Below are 23,113 nucleotides of genomic sequence, written 5' to 3'. Positions count from 1 at the left end.
AACAAATTGAGCTCATCTTTTGTAGCCCAAATCTATTAATTTAGACTTTAATTAAAACCTTAATTATTGGACCTAAATATTTAACTTAATTATATTAATCCATAATATCTATTTGGATTAATATATTTATGAAATTAATATAATTCGAATCATTTTATATTTAATAAATTTTAAATGATTACAGTACCAAAACAAACTGTATGTCAAAGCCTAAATCTCACTAAATGGGTCTTGAGTGATAGAGGGGAGTTGCGACAGTGAGAAATGAGAACTGCAAAGTGAGAGGGTAAGAGAGAAGAGCTAGAGTGATCGTAGCGAGTGAGAGAGAAATAGGACTGCTAGCTTAGAGAGATAAATGGGTTTGTTTGAGTGAGCTTAGAGGGAAAATAAACTAGTGTTTGACTATAGATTCCTAACTTTTTTACCAAATATTATATGGGTGAAATTTCACCACGTGCTTGATCATAGTATTTGGGAAACATATTTCATTTTCTTAAGAAATATTGTTTACACCCAAAAGTTTTTAGAATTACCAATACTTTCTCAATAAATACATTAGATATTCGTTGCAAAAAATTACAACTAGTTTTCATGACACTAGAGCAATGTGGTAGTTCGAAGTGAGTGCAATAAGCATCATTCCATATATTGTAAAGTAGATAAAACACATGACTTTTTTACCATGAACCGATTGTTCATCATTTTCATCAACAACGATATAATCACTTTCATATTCACTACTGAATATTTCATTAGTGTTTTGGTGTTCATATAAAAATTATGTAATGCAACGCAAACAACTACTATAGAGAATTTTTTATTTTTGTAAATGATAAAAGATTGATGTAGAATTTTAATTTTCAAAAGCTCCCAAATAATGAGATTAGCCCAAATACTAGTTTTTTCTAGTATTTGAGGATTTGGGTTGTATGTCAAATAATGGACAACTAATTGTATGTACAAACACTATTGCCTACTTGGAAAATCTATCTTCAAATTGATCCTGAATTAGTGGAGTTATTCAGCAATTATAAGCGTTTTTTTTAAAAAAATTAGTTGGGGTTATGACCCCTTGTAACTTAATAAAAATTTGTGGGGCCTAAACTAACCCTTACATTTCATATAATTTTAGGAGGATTATAAAAACTGTTACGATTCAAATTCACAAGTCGTGATGGAACCTATGTTCCTAACCAATAGGTAAGTTAATCCACAAATTTTATAAATTTAATTCAATAAATAAGGAGAAAAGATAAATGACAAGTAGAAAACCTCAAACGTGATATCTTTCATGAATATGAAATGTGGAAAACTAAAATACCATCCAAGAATTGGTGTCATAATTATGGAAACGTGTACCAGTAAAAATAATCGGGATCTTATCAATTAATGGGGTATAATGATAAACTCGCTATACCAAACAATTTTTTCTTAATAAATGTATCAAAAATAAATTTGAAAAGTAGAAACAGACACAAATCATTGTGAATATTAAATAACCATTTTAGGTTCAATAATTTTTTTCTCTGCACGTGTTCGTTAGGATTTTAATTATGGGTAGTTACTAATGTTACAATATGTATATTGTGGAAAATCTAGTTATAGTCTTTCACATATTAAATGTGAATCTATATTATCAAGATTCCGAATAAAATGACTCCTTTGATTATTAAAAAAGGGCCTTAACCTTTCACAATTTAAGATCTTACCTAATTAATTTGCATCTAGTTTCTATATAACATTTCTAAATAACTATTATCCTTTTGATTTATTTTAGCAAAATTACTGAAATACACATCTTATATTTCCTTTATTTTCAATATTCTCTTCTCTTTCAAAAAAACCTCTAAAATATCATATTTCTTTAATGTATTTGAGCTACATATTAATGTATCCAAGCCAATATTTAATGTATTCGAGTTACATATTATGTATCCGGTTTATTTCATAATGTACCCGAGCTAGTTTTTAATGTATCCAAGCTACATATTATGTATCCGAGCTAGTTATTAATGTATCTGAACTACATATTATGTATTCAATATATGTTATAATGTATCCGAGATACTCTTTAATGTATTCGAGCTACATATTATGAATTCGATTTGTGGTGCTTTTTAAGGAATTACTATAATTACAAAATAAAGAGGGATAGATTGTAATTTCATATTAAAACTATGTGATTCCTAAAATTTATCCATTCTATGACCTAAGTTGACAAAGAGCCTGCAATTTCTTGAATTAAAGTATTTATAAACTTGAATTATTTTCTACTTTGATTTTTTGGCATTAATATAGAGTTTAAGTACAAAACTTATAAGAGAGCTACACCTGAGAAGCAGGACATGACTTTCTGACATAATTAAAATGAAAAACTACACTATTACATGAAACTAACTACTACTAGAAAAAAACAACTAACAGATACAATTGTAATAACATATTATGTATTGTATATTAGTGCAATAAGTGAGGTTGCATTATATTTATGGTTACGTTTAAATATTGATGATGGATATATAGTAATTAGCACAATAAGTTGGGTGGTTGTATTATATTATTGTGACATTTAAATATTGATTATGAGTACATTATATTAACCATCATGTAGTCACATATATTTTTTAAAGAAAATATATCAATATAATTAAGAAATCTGATAAGTAAGCATATCAAAAATAAGATCTTATGCCTATCAAAATTGTTGTTTTTAATTGCTCATAAATAAGGCTTTTCTTGCAAAATTGTTATATACATATTTGCAGTTTCTTTTGGCAAATTAGGTCTGTAAGGAAAAAAATAAAAGATCTTAAATTCCTCAATGACATGATTTTCCCCCATGAAGGGTGGTGAAGGTGTATATATAACTACACTAAAAACTCCTTATTACAGGGACTATATAGTTTGTGGCTTTATATTTTTTCATTAAGGAGATCTTTAAAATTTTAAAGTTAAATTATTTCTTAATATATAATGGTATTATTCTTTTTGGAGGAAAAATGAAGAAAAAAAATAAAATTACATGAATTCCATTCAGTTTCTTATTTGAACGAACATCTCAAAATTTCAGTTATTTCATTTTTTGATACATTATATGATCTACAAATTGTTCAAGACTCTCTATTATTAGCCTCGCGCTTCTACTTTGTACATAATAAAAGGGTATCAAGATCGATTTTTCAGATTAAACAAAAAGTATGTCACAAAAATTGAGACATGTGAAGTAATTATTTTGAGCTATATTAGGTGTCCAAACTCTCCTATGTTACATAAATTTGTGCTGAACTTAGGTAGAATGATGTGTCTAAATTAAATTCTTGCTAATTAATCATGTATAGACTTGAGTAAATTGAATTGTTTATCGAAAAATTATATATTTTGTATAAATGTCCTCAAATATTAATTACTTCTTCCAATGGTACACAACTTTATTTTTTTTGTAGAGAAATCCTCCAGATAATGCAAAAGTTATGGTCAGAAACAAAGAAGAAACATAAAGCGATCTAACAATCAAATAAAAATCTACTCAAGCAAATAGCATGAACAAAATACTCGTCATGTATGATACATTCTATACAAGTTGCAAGTACCAGAAAACTTATGAATTAACAAATGAAAATATTTTATCAAGCGAATGTAAACATAAGCTTTGAAATAAGCATTCTAGTAAATTAACTGTGATAAAACTTATTTCTGCACATCACATTCTCAAACATAGAAGAGTTTGGGTAACATGTAATTGCAATAAAAGAAAAGAATCGGATGGGAGGATTTACCAAAAGGAAAAAATACTTAGATACATACTCATGATGATAAAAAAGATTACTTGTGAGAAAAAAAGTACTTGTCACCACTTGAAAACTTGAGCAATGCTTATATTGCTTGTTCATTGCCACTATTGGCATCAAACCTAGTAAAAATCAACACACAGGATGACCAAATTTAGTGTAAACCAAAAATTTAAGAACAAAAGCTTAAAACTTTAAAATCGGATAACTTGTCTAGTAAGACTTTCATTGTTTTGAGGCTTGCTTAATTCAGCAGGAGCATTTTTCCACATGACTAGTCTCATCCATGACAATTATGAAACTAGCTTTTCTTGATTTTTCTCATCCATTGATACCTTGGTATATGATTTGGTCTGTTTTTCATCAAAGCATCTCCGGTCTTATATTTAGTCACATACATATCCTTCAAGTCGCATTTATAGTCTCTCCACTTTTTTCTTATTGACTTTTTCACAAACTCTTCTCACATATCGGAATGGAGAACTTTTTCTTAAAAGATAGACAAAAGTTAACAAGATAATATCATGTATAAAAACAAATATACTTGTTAAGAATAATAATTTTATACCTTCACAAACTCCACCAACTTTTTCTTTTCTTCATCATCAAACACTCGCCAATCATTCACATTTAGCTGTGTCAAATCTGTGGTTCTAGAAATGATGCCTAGAAAGCTAGCAAGTTTTCGTCCCTCTTTTCCAATTGATTGATTGCGACTATTAAACGACACAACAATTTTTTCCCAAGCGGTAAATTCCAAACATCTTTTAATAAAGTAGGTCACGAACTTTACTTGTGTTTGAAGAACCTGAATTAAATTTAGAACACACTCTATTACATTCATCAGAGAAATTATGTACAGCGCAAATCTAAACAGTGTAGGGGCTCCAATTATGAAACCAAGTTAATTAAACTGTCTTCTTTAAATTTTTAATTGGAGAAACTGTTTCTTGTTTCAACTTAACGAACAACCCAAACTGAGAAGAAGAATCAACACTCTAGGCAGTCTAATAGTTAGAGGTTATGAAACAGAAAACAACCTGGGCAAGATATTTGATGTTTTGACGGATTATGAGAGGAACGGTGCTTGTTCTGAGTAAGTTTTGGTTTCCTATATGCGGGTATATAAGCTTTTTTAACTAAAGAAACAAGTTGGTTAAAACCCATCTTTAGTAACTACAGCTTATTCCTATGTCACAATAAGAGAAAAGGGGGGTTGAAAAGAACGTAGACTTGAAGCAAACTAGAAAGAATACATATTCTCATGTATTTTATGCACATAATTTATAATTTCAAGTTTAAAGAAAGAACATGGCTCATAGTTCAGCTCAACATCAATGTCAATAGAATTGTTATCCTCTGATGTTTGGGCTTGAGAGAAGCTCTGAGCTTTTTCATTAATTGTTGAACGTAGGGTCGTACTTCTTCAAACGTTGTTCAGTTAACAATCTAATACCAACTCTATTTTGCATTTTTGTTCTTCAAAATTAATTACTTCTCTAAATTTTTCAAACCTGTAGAAGAAAACCAGGAGTGTAGATTTAGAAGATAGAGTAAAGGAGAGAGAGGATGTAGTAGTTACAGTGAAAAGATAAACAAGACATGATTTGGATAACAAAACTATTGTGGTATCTCCAATAACTTCCTATTTAGGGAGTGAATAATCAAGATAAAAAGGTGGAACTCACCCTCCCAAGATATAAGCAAACTATAGTTGATCATCTGGGAATTAGTCATAAAAAGAAGTCTCTGAATCCAAACTTTATAGTTTTATAAAGTACTTGGTCCTGTAGGAACTAGCAAACTCAAACCAACTACTTATGTGCTTTGTAATTCTCGTTAGACTACAATAAAATTAGACAATGGTCACTCGATCATTATCAAACTGCCTATTCTCTCATGCACGCATGCATGAGAGATGCGAAGCCCGAAGCTACGACTTCCCAAACCCTCTTGATTTCTCACACACAGTCCCTTAAACTCGCCCCTCTCATGTTAACTAACCCCAAACGATTGATCTATTATGATCATGGTGTCCGTCCCAACATTTGCACCTCGACTGATCTCACAAGCTACCTTTCGGTATAAAAATGGTCTGTTTTCCTCGTCTTCGAGTGTTACAGTAAATTTGATGAATTTAGTCATTATAACAAACACAATTTATAGTAGTACAGAGCACCTTATTGGGTTAATTTAGGTTTGACATCAAAATCCTATTAAATGAGTTACAGTTGAAGCTTTTCAAATCAATCGACAAATGAAGGAATCAATCATGAATCAACAATTCAATGATTAATTAAAAGCTGGAAAACCAAGCCAGATTATACTGTTTTCCTACAACACACAAGTTTTAAACAACCATTTATACTTACCTCATCAAAATTATTGATCCTAAGATAGAGAATTCCACATCGATTTCTCCAGCTACAAGCTAAATCTACACGATAACAAAACCCAAGTTTAACTAACAAATGAATTTGAATAAACGATAATAAAATCAGAAAAAAATTAAAGATAAAAAATATAATTATAAGTTAATAGCATATGCATGTAAGCATTTATAAGAAAAACACAGAGAAAATGAGGATTAACAACTAGAATGAGAGATTCATGGATCGAGAATGAGAGATTGAGAAAGAAACATTGAGCGGAAAGAAAGAGAAAGAGAAAGAGAGATTACCTCTTAGTGTGCTTCAGTTCGAGCAAACAGAAAAAAATTGATGTGTGCTTCAGCTCAGATCCATCGTAGCCATTGAATGAAGCTTCAAACCACCGAAGCTTCAGAGCTCAAATCCATATCCCAGCCATCGAGACTTTCAGAACTTGAAAATTAAGTAAAAATTGACTAAGAGAATTTGGGTATACGAGGGTAAGAGAGGATATTTTTTTTCTATTGGCTTTTAAATCTAATTGATATTAAGGGTTACCTTTTAGTGGCTTAAGATTAATTTCCTGTAAACAAGAGCTTTAAAATTCTATTTAGTGGCAATTATATTATTGTCACTAAATAAGTGCCACTAAATCATACTTTTGTTGTACTGTTCACTGAATATTTCATCACTGTTTTGGTGTTTATATAAAAATCTACTATAGATGATGTTTTTGTCAATGATAAAAATTTGGTGTGGAATTTTAATTTTTCAAAGCTTCCAAATAATGAAATGTAGCCCAAATACAATATTTTCTAGTATTTGAAAATTTAGGTTATTTGTCAAATAATGACAAATTCTGTAAACAAATATTATTTGTTAAATTTTCTCCTAAATTTTACTTGAAAAATCTTTGATCAAAAGGGTGGAGTTATTATGCAATTGTAGGCATTTTTTTTTTTAAAAAAGTTGGGGTTATGACACCTTGCAACTTAGTAAAATCTTATTGGGCCTAAACTAACCCCTACATTAAATATAATTTAGGAAGATTATAATAATTGTTACTATTCAAATCCTCAAGTTGTGATGACACATATGTCCCCAATCAATAGGTAAGTCAAGTCACTAGTTTTATCAATTTATTCAATAAATAAGGAGATAAGATAAACGACAAGTAGAAAATCTCAAATGCTAAACCTTTCATGAGTATGAAATGTGGAAAACTAAAATACCATCCAAGAATTGGTGTCATAAGTATAAGAGCGTCTATGAGTAAAGATAATTGGGATCTTATCAATTAATGGGGTGTAATGATAAACTCACTATGCCAACCTTTTTTTTTCTTAATAGACTTACCAAACAAAAATTTGACAAGGAAAAAAAGTTACAAATTATTATGAATATTAAATAACCATTTTAGGTACACCTTTTTGTGTGTGTACGTGTTTGTTAGGATTTTTAATTATGGGTAATTACTAATGCTACAATATGTAGATTGTAGAAAATCTTATTATAATCTTTTACATATTAGAAGTGAATATATAATATCAAGATATCGAATCAAACGACTCCTTGATTATTAAAAAAGGGCCTTAGACTTTCACAATTTAAGATCTCACCAAATTAATTTGCATCTAGTTTCTATATAACATCTGCAAATCACTCTTATCTTTTTGATTTATTTTAGAGAGAATAACTGAAATACACGTCTTATATTTTTGTTATCTTTAATATTTTCTTCTATTTCTAAAAACATCTAAAATTTTATATTCCTTTGATGTATTCAAGCTACATATTAATGTATCGATATCAGTATTTAATGTATCCGAGCTATATACTATGTATTCGATTTATTTTAAAATGTATCCGAGCTAGTTTTTAATGTATCCAAGCTACATATTATGTATCCAGTTTATGTTATAATGTATCCGAGCTACATATTATGTATCCTGTTTATGTTGCTTTTAAGGGGATTAATGTAATTACAAACTAAAGAGGGATAAATTTTAATTTCATAGTAAAACTATGTGAATCCTAAAACTTATCTTTTCTATGACCTAAGTTGACAGAATCTGTAATTTCTTGACTTAAAGTACTCATAAACTTGAATTATTTTCTACTTAAATTTCCTCGCATTAATATAGAGTTTATATACAGAACTTATAAGAAAGTTACCCCTAAAAAGTAGAACATGACTTCCTGACATTACTAAAATGAAAAACTACACTGCCACATAAAATAACTACTACTAGAAAAAACAACAAACGTATACTATTGTAATAATAACATATTTTTGTATACTAGGTATATTACCCGTGCTTCGCACGGGATTGGACATTTTATTAAAATTACATATGATTATTCGGTAATATAACCTACAGTAAATGATTAAGTTTCATGGAAAATGAGGAATGAAAAAGGTTCATTAGAAGTTTAATTAATGTATTTCAATTCGATTCCTCTATAGAAAAAAAAACTACAATAGTGGCAAAAATAAAAGTTTTGTTTACTAAAAACCCAAATGTAATAAATTCAACCATTTCAACAACGTTATGAGTTGTGGAATTAAAGGTGCAAGAGTAGTAACATGACATTGCAATCGAAATCAATTTTCTTTGTTTATACAAAGAAACCTGTAGAAAGGGACAAAAGAGAAGATCGATTTTCAATCATCTTCTATGTAACTTTTAACAAAGTTAAAAGAAAAATGTCACCAATAGCATAAAGAGTTATCATACTTACATGAATCACTACGACTTATAGTAAAGATTAAGCTCCATGAAATATGAGGATGGAAACTTCTAGGAATGAAACAAACTTCTTAAGAAGCTTAATCAATGTAATTGAATTCAACTATCCAATGGAAAAAATCTTCAAATAATAGTGGCAGCAAATCCCTCTATTTATAGATAACAGAGGGTAGTGTGAATAAATATTTATTGTGCCTTATCGGAAAGGTCACAACTTTTTGGAAAAGTTGCAACCATTTGGAAATGTCACAACCTCTCATAAAAGTCACAATTTTCATGAAAGTCGCAACTCTTCATAAAAGTCACAACTTTTCAGAAAAGTTACAACTTTTAATATAAAAGTTGCAAATCTTCATAAAAGTTGCAACTCTTCATAAAAGTTGCAACTTTTTATAAAAGTCACAACTCTTCATAGAAGTCGTAACTATTCATAAAAGTCACAACTTTTCATAAAAGTCACAACATTTCATAAAAGTCACATATCTTCATTAAAATCGCAACTCTTCATAAAAGTCACAATTTTTCTTGAAAGGGGAAGGCTAATTTTGGAAATAAATAAATTTAAAAGGGAATTCTGATTTGTGGTGGTGCCACGTAGGCGGGTCTAATATTTTCTTTTATATATATATATGATTAGTGCAATAAGTGTGGTTGTATTATATTTATTGTTATATTTAAATATTAATGATGGATATATAGTAAATTAATTAGCACAATAAGTAGGGTGGTTGTATTATATTATTGTGACATTTAAATGGGAGTGCTAGCTTAGAGAGATAAATGGGTTTGTTTGAGTGAGCTTAGAGGGGAAAATAAGATAGTGTTTGGCCATAAATTTCCTAATATTTTTACCGAATATTATTTAGGTGAAAATTTGAATGAAATTTCACCATGTGTTTGATCATAGTATTCGGAGAACATATTTCACCTTTATAAGAAATATTGTTTATATTCAAAAGTTTTAAGAACTATCGGTACTTCAACAACAATTTTTTTTGGATCTTCGTTGCAACAAATTACAAGTAGTGTTCATGAAGCTAGAGCAATGTGATAGTTCGGATTGAGTGCAACAATCATCATTCTATATATCGTAAAGTAGATATAGAACATGACATTGGTACCATGAGTCGATTTTTCATCAATAATCATATCATTACTTTCATATTCACTAAATATTTCATCACTGCTTTGATGTTCATATAAAAATTATGTAATACAACGCAAACAACCAATAGAGGATGTTTTTGTAAATGATAAAAGTTTGATGTAGAATTTTAATTTTTAGAAACTCTTAAATAATGATATGTAGCCCAAATACTTGTTTTTTCTAGTATTTGAGAATTTGGGTTATTTGCCAAATAATGACAAATTCTATGGACGAACACTATTTGTTCAAATTTCACCCAAATTTTACTTCAAAAATCTATGGTCAAACAAAACTTGAACTAGTGAAGTTATTCATTAATTTCAAGCGTTTAATTTTTTTTTTAAAATAGTTGGGGTTTTGACCCCTTGCAACTTAATAAAAATTTGTGGGGCCTAAACTAACCCCTACATTTAATATAATTTTAGGGAGATTAAAATAACTGTTACAATTCAAATTCACAAGTTGTGATAAAAACTATATTCCCAACCAATAGGTAAGTCAATCCACTAATCTTATCAATTAAATTCAATAAATAAGGAGAAAAAATAAACGACAATTAGAAAATCTCAAATGCTAAATCTTTCATGAGTATGAAATGTGGAAACCAAAAATATCATTCAAGAATTTGTGTCATAAATACAAGAGTGTTTATGAGTAAAGATAATTCGAATCTTATCAATTAATGAGGTATTATGATAAACTCACCACACCAAACAATTTTTTCTTAATAGACGTATTAAATAAAAATTTGACAAGTAAAATGAGAAAATAATAATTATGAAAATTAAATAACCATTTTAGGTTCACTATATTTTTTGTGTGTATACGTGTTCGTTAGGATTTTTAGTTATGAGTAATCTCTAACGCTACAATATGTAGACTGTAGAAATACTTGTTATAATCTTTCACATATTAAATGTAAATCTATAATTAAGATTCCAAATCAAACGACTCATTTGATTATTAAAAAAGGGCGTTAGACTTTCACAATTTAAGATCTTACCAAATTTATTTGCATCTAGTTTCTATATAACATCTGCAAATCACTCTTATCCTTTTGATTTATTTTAGCAAAAAATACTCAAATACATGTCTTATATTTTCCTTATTCTAAATATTTCTAAAAATCTCTAAAATCTCATATTTCTTTAATGTATCCTACTGATATCTTAATGTATCGAAGTCAGTATTTAATGTATCTGAGCTATATATTATGTATTTGATTTTTTATAATGTATCCGAGCTAGTCTTTAATATATCTGAACTACATATTATGTATCCAGTTTGTGTTACTCTTTAAGCGATTAATGTAGTTACAAACTAAAGAGAGGTAAATTTTAATTTCATACTAAAACTATGTGATTCCTAAAACTTATCTTTTGTATGACCTAAATGGACAAAGAATCTGCAATTTCTTGAGTTAAAGAACTCATAAACTTGAATTATTTTCTACTTAGATTTTCAGGCCTTAATACAGAGTTTAAGTACAGAACTTATAAGAGAGCTACCCCTAAAAAGTAGGACATGCCTTCCTGACTTTATTAAAATGAAAAATTGCACTACTACATCAAAGTAACTTCTAGAAGAAAAAAACAACAAACAAATACTATTGTAATAACAAATTATTGTATATTAGTGCAGTAAGTTGGTTGTATCATATTTATTGTTACATTTAAATATTAATGATGGATATATAGTAAATTAGCACAATAAGTTGGGTGGTTGTATTATATTATATTGACATTTAAATATTGATTATAGGTATATCGATTTAATCATCATGCAATCACATATATTTTTTTAAGAAAACATATCAATATAATTAAGCAATCTGTTAATTAAACATATCAAGAATAAGATCTTATGTCTTTATCAAAATTATTGTTTTTAATTGCTCATAAATAAGGCTTTCTTTGTAAAATTGTTATATACATATTTGAAGTTTTTTTGGCAAATTTAGTCTGTAAGCAAAAAAATAGAAGATCTTAAATTCCTCAATGACACGATTTTTCCCCATGAAGGGTGCTGAAGGTGTATATAGCTACACTAAAAACTCCTTATTACGGGTAATATATAGTTTGTGGCTATATATTTTTCCATTAAGGATATTTTTAAAATTATAAAGTTAATTCTTTTTGAAGGAAAAATGAGAAGAAAAAAATAAAACTAAGACATTTATGAATTCCATTGAGTTTTTCTTATTTGAACGAACATCTCAACATTCCAATTATTTCTTTGTTAGATACATTATATGAACTGCAAATCGGTCAAGACTCTCTAGTTTTGATCGCTTCTCTATAGTACCAATTGTTGCTTTATTATTAGCCTCACGCTTTTGCTAATTTGAACATAATAGAACGATATCAAGATCGATTTTCAAATTAAAATGAAAAGTATGTCAGAAAAATTGAGACAAGTGAAGTAATTATTTTGAGGTATATTAGGTGTCCAAACTCGCGTATGTTACCTAAATTTGTGCTGAACTTAGGTAGAATGATGTGTCTAAATTAAATTCTTGTTAATTAATCACCTATAGACTTTATTGAATTGAATTGTGTCAATTTAAATAATTGAAGCAATTAATCATTCACCTACAATGGTGAATACTACTCCATTGGAGATGAAACATGTGAAGACTGATAGAGAGAAAAGAATGTGTATTGCATTGATCAACTTGAACTTTACAGCTTGTGATCTAATCTATTTATAGAACTAAACAGAAAAATGAAAAATAAACAATCTAACTAATTCATGAAAGTTACAACTAATACACTAACAAACTTCTAACCAATTCTAACTAACTATAATGACGTGGACTAACTAATAATTGGAATAACTAATAAATGGAAATGACTAATATGACTGATAAATATATTAAGAAATTGTTTATCAAAAAATTATGTTCCGCATAAAAGTCATAAAGTATTAATTACTTCTTGCAATGGTACACAATTTTTATCTTTTTAATTTTATTTGTACAAAAATGGCAATTATTGAAAATTTTGATATACAAACCAAAACATTTTTTTATTGTAGACGTAGGATGTTCAGTTGGACCAAACACATTTTTTGCAATGCAAAATATTGTAGAGACCATAAAAGATAAATACCATTCTACAAGTCCTGAAATCGAATATCAAGTTTTCTTCAACGATGATATCACGAACGATTTCAATATCTTATTCAAATCACTATATTCCGATCAGAAGCCATATTTTGCAGATGCAATTCCAGGTTCTTTCTATGGACGATTGTTCCCCTCGTGCTCTCTTCATATAGTGTATTGTTGTTACGCGTTACAATGGTTGACCCAAGTGCCAAAAGATATGAAGAATAAAAGAAGAATTCATTATGACGGTGCTTCTATTGATGTATGGAATGCTTATGTTGCTCAATTTCACAAAGTTATGTAAGTATTCTCCAGTGCAAGGGCAGAGGAAATTGTTCCTGGAGGCTTAATTGTTCTTGTTTTGCCATCTATTCCAAGTGAAATACACTACTCCAAAATAGGATATAGGATATTCACATTTCTTGAGTATAGTCTTATTGATGTGGTCAATGAGGTCAGTCACTCGTAACCTTATACTCTCTCTGTTTCAATTTATTTATATCCTACTTCCTTTATAGTCAATGTTATGTTACTTTTTCTAAATTCAGTAATTTTGTAATTATGACATTGATCACATGATAAGTTGACGTATAGGATGCTCAAATTTCTTGATCTAGTCTTAGTAAAATGGTCAATGAGGTGAGCGACTCATAACCTTATACTCTCTCTCTCTCTTTCAACTTATGTGTCATCTTATTTTCATTTGTTTTTTTGTCTAAAAAAAAGGAATCGTCTAAATCTAGTAAACTTCTCTATTATAATATTTTACAAGGCATGGTTAAGATCACAATATGGTTAAGATCACAATTTGAGTAAAGATAATTCGAATCTCATCAATTAATGGGGTATAATGATAAACTCACCATACCAAACAATTTTTTCTTAATAGACGTATCATATAAAAAAAAGTCAAGTAAAATGAGAAACAAATTATTATGAATATTAAATAACCATTTTAGCTTCACTTTTTTTTGTGTGTGTGTACGTGTTCGTTAGGATTTTTAATTATGGGTAATTACTAATGTTACAATATATAGATTGTAGAAAATCTTGTTATAATCTTTCACATATTAAATGTGAATCTATAATATCAAGATTCTGAATCAAACGACTACTTTGGTTGTTAAAAAAGGGCCTTAGACTTTCACAAGTTAAGATCTTACCAAGATCTGCATCTAGTTTCTGTAATAAATTAGTTCAACACAATGTGTTCTTTGTTTTCTGCATTTACAAAGTCAAAACAGTCTTAGAAAGTGGCCTGAAAGTTAGGAACATTAGCAGTAAGATTAGGAGTTTGTTTAGTGGAATAAAAACACTATAAGTTAGGAGTTATATTAGAAGTAGGAGTCAAGTTAATATAGAGTCACAGAGTATGTTCTCTCTGTTTTCTTTTGTAATTTCTAGATAGTATTTTTGCTATTCAAGAAGAGCTTTCGACTGTTTTCTTTTTCTTTCCTTCTTACTGTTCATGTACCTTTCTTTTGTTATATGGTATCAGAGCCAGGTTAAAAGAGACCCTTTTTTGTTTCAGTCTTCTTGTCTATCAGTTTATCCTGTTGGAGAAGTTTGAAAGTGTGAAGGGAAAGCTTTTGTTGTCTTTAGAAATGGAAGCCTCAAACGGAGGAAATAATCAATATGGAATAGAAAAACTTGTAGGAACTAACTACGAGTATTGGAGAATATGTATGGAAGCATAACTTCGAGGTCAGGATCTATGGGATTTGATCGTAGGAATTGATTCAATATTTCCAATCGATACTCCTGAGAATGCCGAATCACGAAGGAAATTGAAGATCAAGTGCGGAAAAACTCTCTTTACTTTGAGGATTTCTATCAGCAAGGAGTTTATTGATCATGTTTGTGATGTTAGCTCTCCAAAAGAAGTTTGGGACACACTCGAAAGGCTGTTTACCAAGAAAAACACAGCAAGGCTACAACTTTTGGAGAATGTGTTGGCAATGTTACAACATCGAGGTATTTTAATCTCAGATTACTTTTTGCGAGTAAAAAGAATTTGTGCTGAATTTCAGAGATTGATCCTGAAGAGAAGATTAGCGAGCCACGCCTACGATTCTATCTTTGTGAAGCCCCGAGCTACCCCCGAGACGCGGACACGGAACCTAGGACCACAAGTGATCCCAAGCTAACCATGCTGGCATGATCATGAGCATACTAAAGATAATAAACTGTTGCAGAAGCTAAATCATACTTAAAATGAAAAGATGGGGAATATCCATATTCTATAACTGAGATATTTGAAAATAATGAGTTTATTACAAAAAAAAGTATTAACTCAATACTAAGCTGAATCTAACTATGTCAGAAAATAGCCTATAAACTAGACTAGATATACTGGGACAAGCCCCAGCTAAATCTAGCAAAAACTGAAACTAAATGACTAAAGACTGAAATGAAACTCATGATTGTTGTCCTCGGAGAATGAGGACTCACCACTGAATCTGCCGAACTGGAGATCGAGAAATCAATCTATGCGTGATCTGGATGCTGAGAACCTGAACCTACATCACGAGAAGATGTAGCGCACGTATGCGTCAGTACTTGAAAGATACTGAGCATGTAGGATAGAGTAAAGCTGAAATAAAACATAACTGAAAAAACACAAAAACAAGTATAATAATCTGAATGTGATGTGCTGATTTCTGAGCTAACTGGATGCAATGACCAACTTATAACATGCTGAAACTGAATACTAAATATACTGATAAATGGTCAATGCAGAGAGTCTGTCTGAATTGTGGGAGCTACTAATAACCGATAATAAAACCACATGAGCTAATTGTGGAGTCCGATGTATACGCCCCATCGAGAGAACCCAATATACCCTTCCAAAGGTATAAAGGCATGCTGGCATGATCACTAAATTTATTTCCTACATAGGGGACTTCCAACCTACTCGGCTCGTAGTTCTGGGACTATTGGGTACGCTAAACCCTAGTCCAACTCGATATTATGCAACTCCCTATGAATTCTGTAAATTAACTGATCATATCTGAATTTCTGTAAATACTGGATAGCTTGAAACTGAACATGCAAACTGAGAATGCAACAATTAATCTAGTAATTATGCATTTATGACTGAGGCATGTATATCTGAAATGTCTGAAATATATGACCTAGCATGTGTAATTCAAGAACTAAAGAAATACAAAGTTAGGATTCTGAAATTCATGCAATAATCTGAGTAATAACATGATAATCTGATTTGGAACATATATTTAATAGATTCATGAAGTTATATCAAAGTTCTAGAAACCCTAGGTTTAATCATGATAAGAGAATCAAGAACTGACTGAAACTTAGGACCCAATGGGTGAAAGGAACACACTAGTGAAATCCCACATACCTGGTGATGAAATTCACGGAAAAATACTTAAGTTTCAGGGCTCGAACTGCTGGAGCTTGTGGCATTCTTGAACTAGGGTTCTTGAGCTTTTTTCTCCTCTCTTGCTTCTAATTTTCTAAGTTTTGATTTAATGATTTGACTTGGATATGTTTTAATTATGTTTCTAAGCTTAAACTGACTAAAATCTGATGATTTAGGTCAAAACAACGTAACTTAGGGTTTAAAAAAAGTTGGAAAGGTCAAAAAGACCCCTGGGAAGGTTGCTGTCGGGCCTCACGACGGCCAGGACTGACGGTCCTTCGTGCACCCGACGCCCCATCGTTGGGTCTGTCGTGATGGCTTGTTCGACATGTGTTTACTAAAAAAGGCATAACTTTTTACTCGGAGGTCTGATTTTACCAAGATTGGTGGCTATGGAAAGATAATTCAATTATCTATCTGTGGGTAGGTCATGGTAGGCCTACTTCGTTTTGTGAAAAGAGTTATGATCATTGTAAGTTGACCCAACTTCATTTCCCCTTAACAGGCTGCAAATTTTCCAACTACGGTCAGACCTACGGACCGTAGGTCCACCTACGAACCATGCTGGTAATCCATAGCTCTTGTTTGAGAGTGATTGAAGGGAATCTTGATCAACGATCACGGACTACAAACCGTCCTTTCACCTACGGATCGTAAGTCCGTCCGTCGTCCAAGACTTAACCAATTTTTCTAGGCTGAAATTTTTGGGTGTTTCTGATCCCATCGACGATTGTGCAGGACGGACCGTGGTTTAGGCTATGGTCCTTCGATGCCACCGTTGGTAGCACCTGTAGTTTTTTCTGAAAAAACTAATTTTTGGTCTGTTTTGGCTATGGGGTGTTACAATCTTATTCGCATATTGAAAAAGTAGTACGGTCCATTTGTCACTTCCGTCCAAGGACGGCCGCAACAACCATTTGTTGAAGAATTGGAGAACATGCTTTCTAATCAAGAAGCGTTAGCTAAACAAATGGTTAAGAACCTTGAATCTAATAATGTTCTATTTTCAAAAGGAAAGTCGAACAAGAAAAATGCATCAACTTGGAACAAAAATAAAGAGGAAGAAACGAGCACAGAAAAGGTGGAAATTCATAAAACACCAAAAAGTTCTACAGATGTGGAAAAATTGGGCACATCAAGAAAAATTGTCGAGTAAAACTTTCCATAGCCAATGTCGTGTGTACCAGCGAAGGAGATGAACAAATGAAATGGGAGCATTTAGCATCCAAGTTGTGGAACAAAAGTTAGCACAAGATTTTGTCAATTACGCTAACAATAATAAGAGAGAAGAGTGGATTGTTGATTCAAAGTGCTCACATCATGTGACTGGAGATGATTATTTATTCTCGGAGATTCGAGATTATCATGGAGATCGAGTCATTATCACAGCTAATGACTCGACATATTCAGTAGCAAAAGAAGGTGTTGTGAAAATTGAGGTTACGCATAACAATGGTTGTCCCAAGTGACCAAAGATATGCAGAATAAAAGAAGAATTCATTATGATGGTGCTTCTGTCGAAGTATGGAATGCTTATCTTGCTCGATTTCACAATGTTATGGAAGTATTCTTGATTGCAAGGGCAAAGGAAATTGTTCCTGGAGGCTTAATTGTTCTTGTTTTGCCATCTATTCCAAGTGAAATACACTACTCCAAAATTGGATATAGGATATTCACATTTCTTGAGTATAGTCTTATTGATATGGTCAATGAGGTCGGATACTCGTAACCTTATACTCTCTCTGTTTCAATTTGTTTATATCCTACTTCCTTAATAGTCAATGTTATGTTAGTTTTTTTAAATTTAGTAATTTTGTAATAATGACATCGATCACATGATAAGTTGACGTATAGGATGCTCAAATTTCTTTATCTAGTCTTATTAATATGGTCAATGAGGTGAGCGACACATAACCTTATACTCTCTCTCTCTCTTTCAACTTATGTGTCATCTTATTTTCATTTGTTTTTTGTCTAAAAAAAGGCATCGTCTAAATCTAGTAAACTTTCCTATTATAACATTTTATACGGCATGGTTAAGATCACAATATGAAATTTTTGTATATTTATGGAGTAATTTGAGTTTAAAATTGTAAGATTCAAAAGTTTATGTTACTTTCTTAAACGTAGTCTAGGTAAGACACTTTAAAGGAAAGAACTAAAGAGTATATGTTAAGTATCTTGGATCTTGACTTCAAATCTCATATCTTGAATGTCTTGGATCCTCTATCTAATTGCGGAGTCAAACACTCCTATTAATTGAATTCAAATAATTGTAAATTCGATAAGGGGATTCGATTGAACCCCCTCATTTAGCTCTGTCACTATCACTATTCCATTTTGTGTGACACATTTTCTTTTTCATACAGGGAATTGTGGAAGAATCTCTTGTGACTCATTTAATTTTCCAGTATATTATCCGTCTACTAAAAAGATGACTAAAGATGTGGAGAATAATGGATGTTTTAGCATTGAATGAATGGAGCTGACAAGTCCGCAATCCTGCATTGATGCAAATAGTTTCATCAATCACATAAGAGATGGTTTTGAAGAAATGTTCGCCATACCTTTTGGAAGTAAAATTGCAGATGAAATGTTTGAGAGGACTTTGGAAAAAATCGAAGAGATTTCTGCATGGTTGGAAGGTGAATATTGCAAGACTACAAGGCAGTTGTGTCTAGTTTTAAAATGTAATATCAACTTGTAAAGCCTTCCATATATCCCTAAAGCATCAATGATATATTTTGTGTCCATCCACTATCAATTGTTTCAAATAAGTTGTGTTTAAACAACTAATTTTATTGAAATGTTTCATATTGCGTGTTTTATATATGTTTTCTTCATTATTATCTTCCTAAGAAATATAGTGACATGAAATAGTTAAAGCATATATCACATTTTAATGACCCTTCATATCAATTCCTCTTTATTGTGTTCTTTTTGACGTTACGAGTTTTCATATAGCGATCCCGAGTCGGATGTTCATTGCACATAAGCTTAATTTAAATTGTCATACTGAGGTAATGAATTTATAAGATAAATTTTGCATTTCTTTGAACTAGTTAGTTATATAAAATTTAAAAATTAGGAAATTTTAAATTTTTCCCTCTTATTTGAATAAATATACTAGTTCTTACTTAACAAAGATAAAGGAACTAAGTTGAAACATTTCATGATCTCTCGGGTTAGAAAGGCGAACATATATTAATAGCTATGACAGTGAAATAATTTTTTATTTTATGCTACAGGAAGATATGTTGAAAATATTGCCACCGTTTTACTTTGCCACTGAATCCTCTTTATATCATTTTGTGCAGGTGGATATTGTTTGTTGTGGTGAAAAGTTGAATGGAGATATGACGCTTAAAGACATTCAACTTAGATGGAAGTCACACCTTCTCAATTCTGGAAAGGGAATGGCTAAATTGGAGTTGGAGGAGGCTATGACTCAGACTTAAAGACTTATCAGTAGACAATTTTTGTACTTGCAGCATAATAGTCTCAGAGCTATTAGTACCTTAATTCTCTGCTTTATTATCGGAAAACCAGCCATGCTTTCGACTTGTATTGCCTAGTTTCCAACAAAATATTATGCTATAGACTTTTATATTAGCAAATTTTTCAGCATGCATCTTATTTCAGCATGCATCTTATAACTAAGCATTTAATTAGTTTAAACAGGTCTTTAATCATTAAGATCTTGAACAAATTCTTAGAATCATTAATGTGTTCTTTTCTGGATAATATTCACTACCACACTCACCAACCACGACTATTAACCACTTCTTTCATCATAACTACGCGAAGCATCTTCTTGAAATTTGACTCTGAACATGAAATATATATTTTGTGAACTTGAGACTTCGTACATATCTTGGTATTACATAATTATTTGATTTTCCTTTTGTAGAATGCAAGCTATTGATTGCATTTCACCAAATAACATCTAACACTCAGTTTATCTCTTCAATATTGATTTGTCTCCTATATTTTTAAATCTCATACTCATCACCATGTAAAATGAAATGACCGATTTCGCAACATTTTGCAACACTTTATGAAAGTTTGTATCTTAATGGTTTAGACCTCAGGCCATCAAGTGCAGTTGTTATAATTAAGATTTAAACATTTAATTAATCATTAAGATGTTGAACAAAGTCTTAATATCTTGTGTAGATAATTTATCACTCTATCCAAAATCACTAACCATCACCATTATCGTTGTCAATCACCAAACACCTTTGTTATCATGACCACCATTGACAACCACACTTTATACAAGCTATTCGAAGGAAAATATCATTACACATTTTATCATATAGAATACTTATTGTACTCGATGTTTGGTGCAAACTTATATTATACTTATTGGTTTGAACTTCTATTATCTGTTTTGATAAATATTAAATTTGAGTTCAAAAATGATCGTGAGCTAGATTTGCTTTGTCTGGCTTCATATTAACTATACTCTAGGAAAAGGCCTTGTGACATTATACTTGTGGTGATTAGGAATATGCGGTGGGGTTACAATGGTGCTTTATAAATTGTAACATTTTACTTGGGGTAATTAGGAATATGGGGTGGGTTTATAATGGTGCTTTATAACTTGTAACAATATACTTTTGATGATTTGCTTTTCACAAAAAAAAAATAAGAAAGAAATAGTAAAGGAGATTACGAGGTGTGGAATCATAATAAAAGTTCATGTATCCAACCAACTGCACTAACAAAATTCCTCTCTAAATGAACTATCTACATGCTTTATTTTCCTATATAGTAATATTAACATATATGACATATTTCCTTTTGAGCAAAAAAGTTTAACTCTCCAAAACTTAAAAGTCTATATAATCTTAAAGAGCAATTCTTCAAACAAAAGAAATCATTTAATTTCCATATCACCCACTAAAAAAGAAAAGAAATTATATTGATCTGAAATCATATAGTAGCTTTACTATTGATGTGCATATTACCAATTTATTTATGAAAATAACGAACTCATTTCTAAAGCTAAGGAAAAATCTTATAGAGACAATAAAACATTTTAATTTCTCGTTGCTTATGATGATTGAGATGTTGCTGTCATTTGAGCCAAGATGCTAGCATATTTTACGACAGTGTGTTGTGAAGTGTATTGATCAGAGAGGCCAAACTTTGAAAAATTTGGTTCAGTGTGCACAAAATGACCTGGCAATGATTTTTTACCAAGAGTTTCCTTCTATATCTCGAAGAATTCACTCATAATCAGATCTGATGTTCCCCATGAGGAAATCGAAAAATAATCCATCTACAAAAGAAACAAACATCTTATGAGGCAAGCATTCTAATAATAGTAATTATTTTTTTAATTAGGTAAAGTACAATAATTGAATTCTTCTCCATGAAGTGTAAAAAAACATAATAAGTATTTGCATAAATCTCCAAAACATAATAACTATAATAAAAAAGAAAAGGTTTAACCACATAAAAAGCTTCAACTGAGAATAAATCTCTAAAGATATTTGCATACCTCCATAACTATTTCCCTCAAGTTCTCAGAATTTATTGGAACAACTTTGCCTACTCGCACCTGGAAGTCACCAAGTCGATACTGAAACCCCTATATCCTACAAAATATTTTAATGAGTATTTATGAAGACAAGATTTTTAATTTGATGGTGTTATATAAGTATATCATCCTCAATACAAACAATATTTTCTAGATCTCAATATAATACAAACCTCACAATTAACTGCAAACTTCATTCTGTAAGATTGTATGTTCTCCATTATCTTCTGCATTGAAGATTCTGCTTTCACAATCAGTCGTTGCCTACTAAGTGCCATGTAAAACTTTTAGGTTGTTATTGAAGTGAAACCCCTAAAAATTTTTGGGGAATTTCTGATTCATTTGATTGTTCTAGGAAATAAAAAAATCAATCAACAGTCAAATATCGTATAAGGCTACAGAAGTACTCTTAAAAATGACATGATGTGTAAGTTAGAAATGCGAGATATATAGATTATCAATCTTACATTTAGATATATTCTTGATCCAAAAAATTTCAATACTTCTTCACTTTTTTATACATTATCTTAAGGAGGAGAAAAACTTCCCAAAGTCCAATCTTTATAATGCACCGAGAGGAGAAAAAAAAGGGAGATCATTTCTTTACATTGTGTTTGCAGACGTGATTTATTAAGTAATGATGAAATACCTTTAATTATGGGCTTATAGAAGCAAAAAGTATTTTTCCATCCTCCCTCTTTAACACCATTAATGCTCTCAACACAATTAGATACTTCTATCAGTATTTGATGATTGATTATTGTACCTTCATTTGGTTTCCAACACAAAACCCTAACAAAATACAAAGTAACAAACTTTAAACTGAAGCATACACACCAAAATCATTCAAAATGTTATGTTTCTAGTGAATTCAAAATCGTTACCATTTGATTGGCATGTTGTTGATTGCAAGTATAGTTTCTTTTTCGTCTTAACAAAAAATTCGTTCAAAAAGAAGAATATATATATATATATATATATATATATATATATATATATATATATATATATATATAT

General features: G+C 30.5%; 1 long non-coding RNA gene and 1 pseudogene across 1 annotated transcript; both read right to left on the bottom strand.

The window, feature by feature from the left end:
* Window positions 1–3,771: 3,771 nt before the first annotated feature.
* On the bottom strand, window positions 3,772–6,642 carry LOC114074490. The gene is made up of 3 exons (XR_003574916.1): window positions 6,469–6,642; window positions 6,161–6,225; window positions 3,772–4,596 (listed from the first exon to the last, which is right to left on the bottom strand). It is a non-coding gene; the product is annotated as an uncharacterized LOC114074490 (long non-coding RNA).
* A 14,965-nt stretch (window positions 6,643–21,607) lies between these two features.
* LOC114074431 lies at window positions 21,608–22,994 on the bottom strand (annotated as a pseudogene).
* Window positions 22,995–23,113: the final 119 nt, after the last annotated feature.

The sequence above is a fragment of the Solanum pennellii genome, chromosome 10, assembly GCF_001406875.1.
Source record: "Solanum pennellii chromosome 10, SPENNV200".
Lineage (NCBI taxonomy): Eukaryota > Viridiplantae > Streptophyta > Magnoliopsida > Solanales > Solanaceae > Solanum > Solanum pennellii.
The sequence above is the reverse complement of the archived record's forward strand: the minus strand, read 5'-3'. Positions and strand labels throughout refer to the sequence as shown.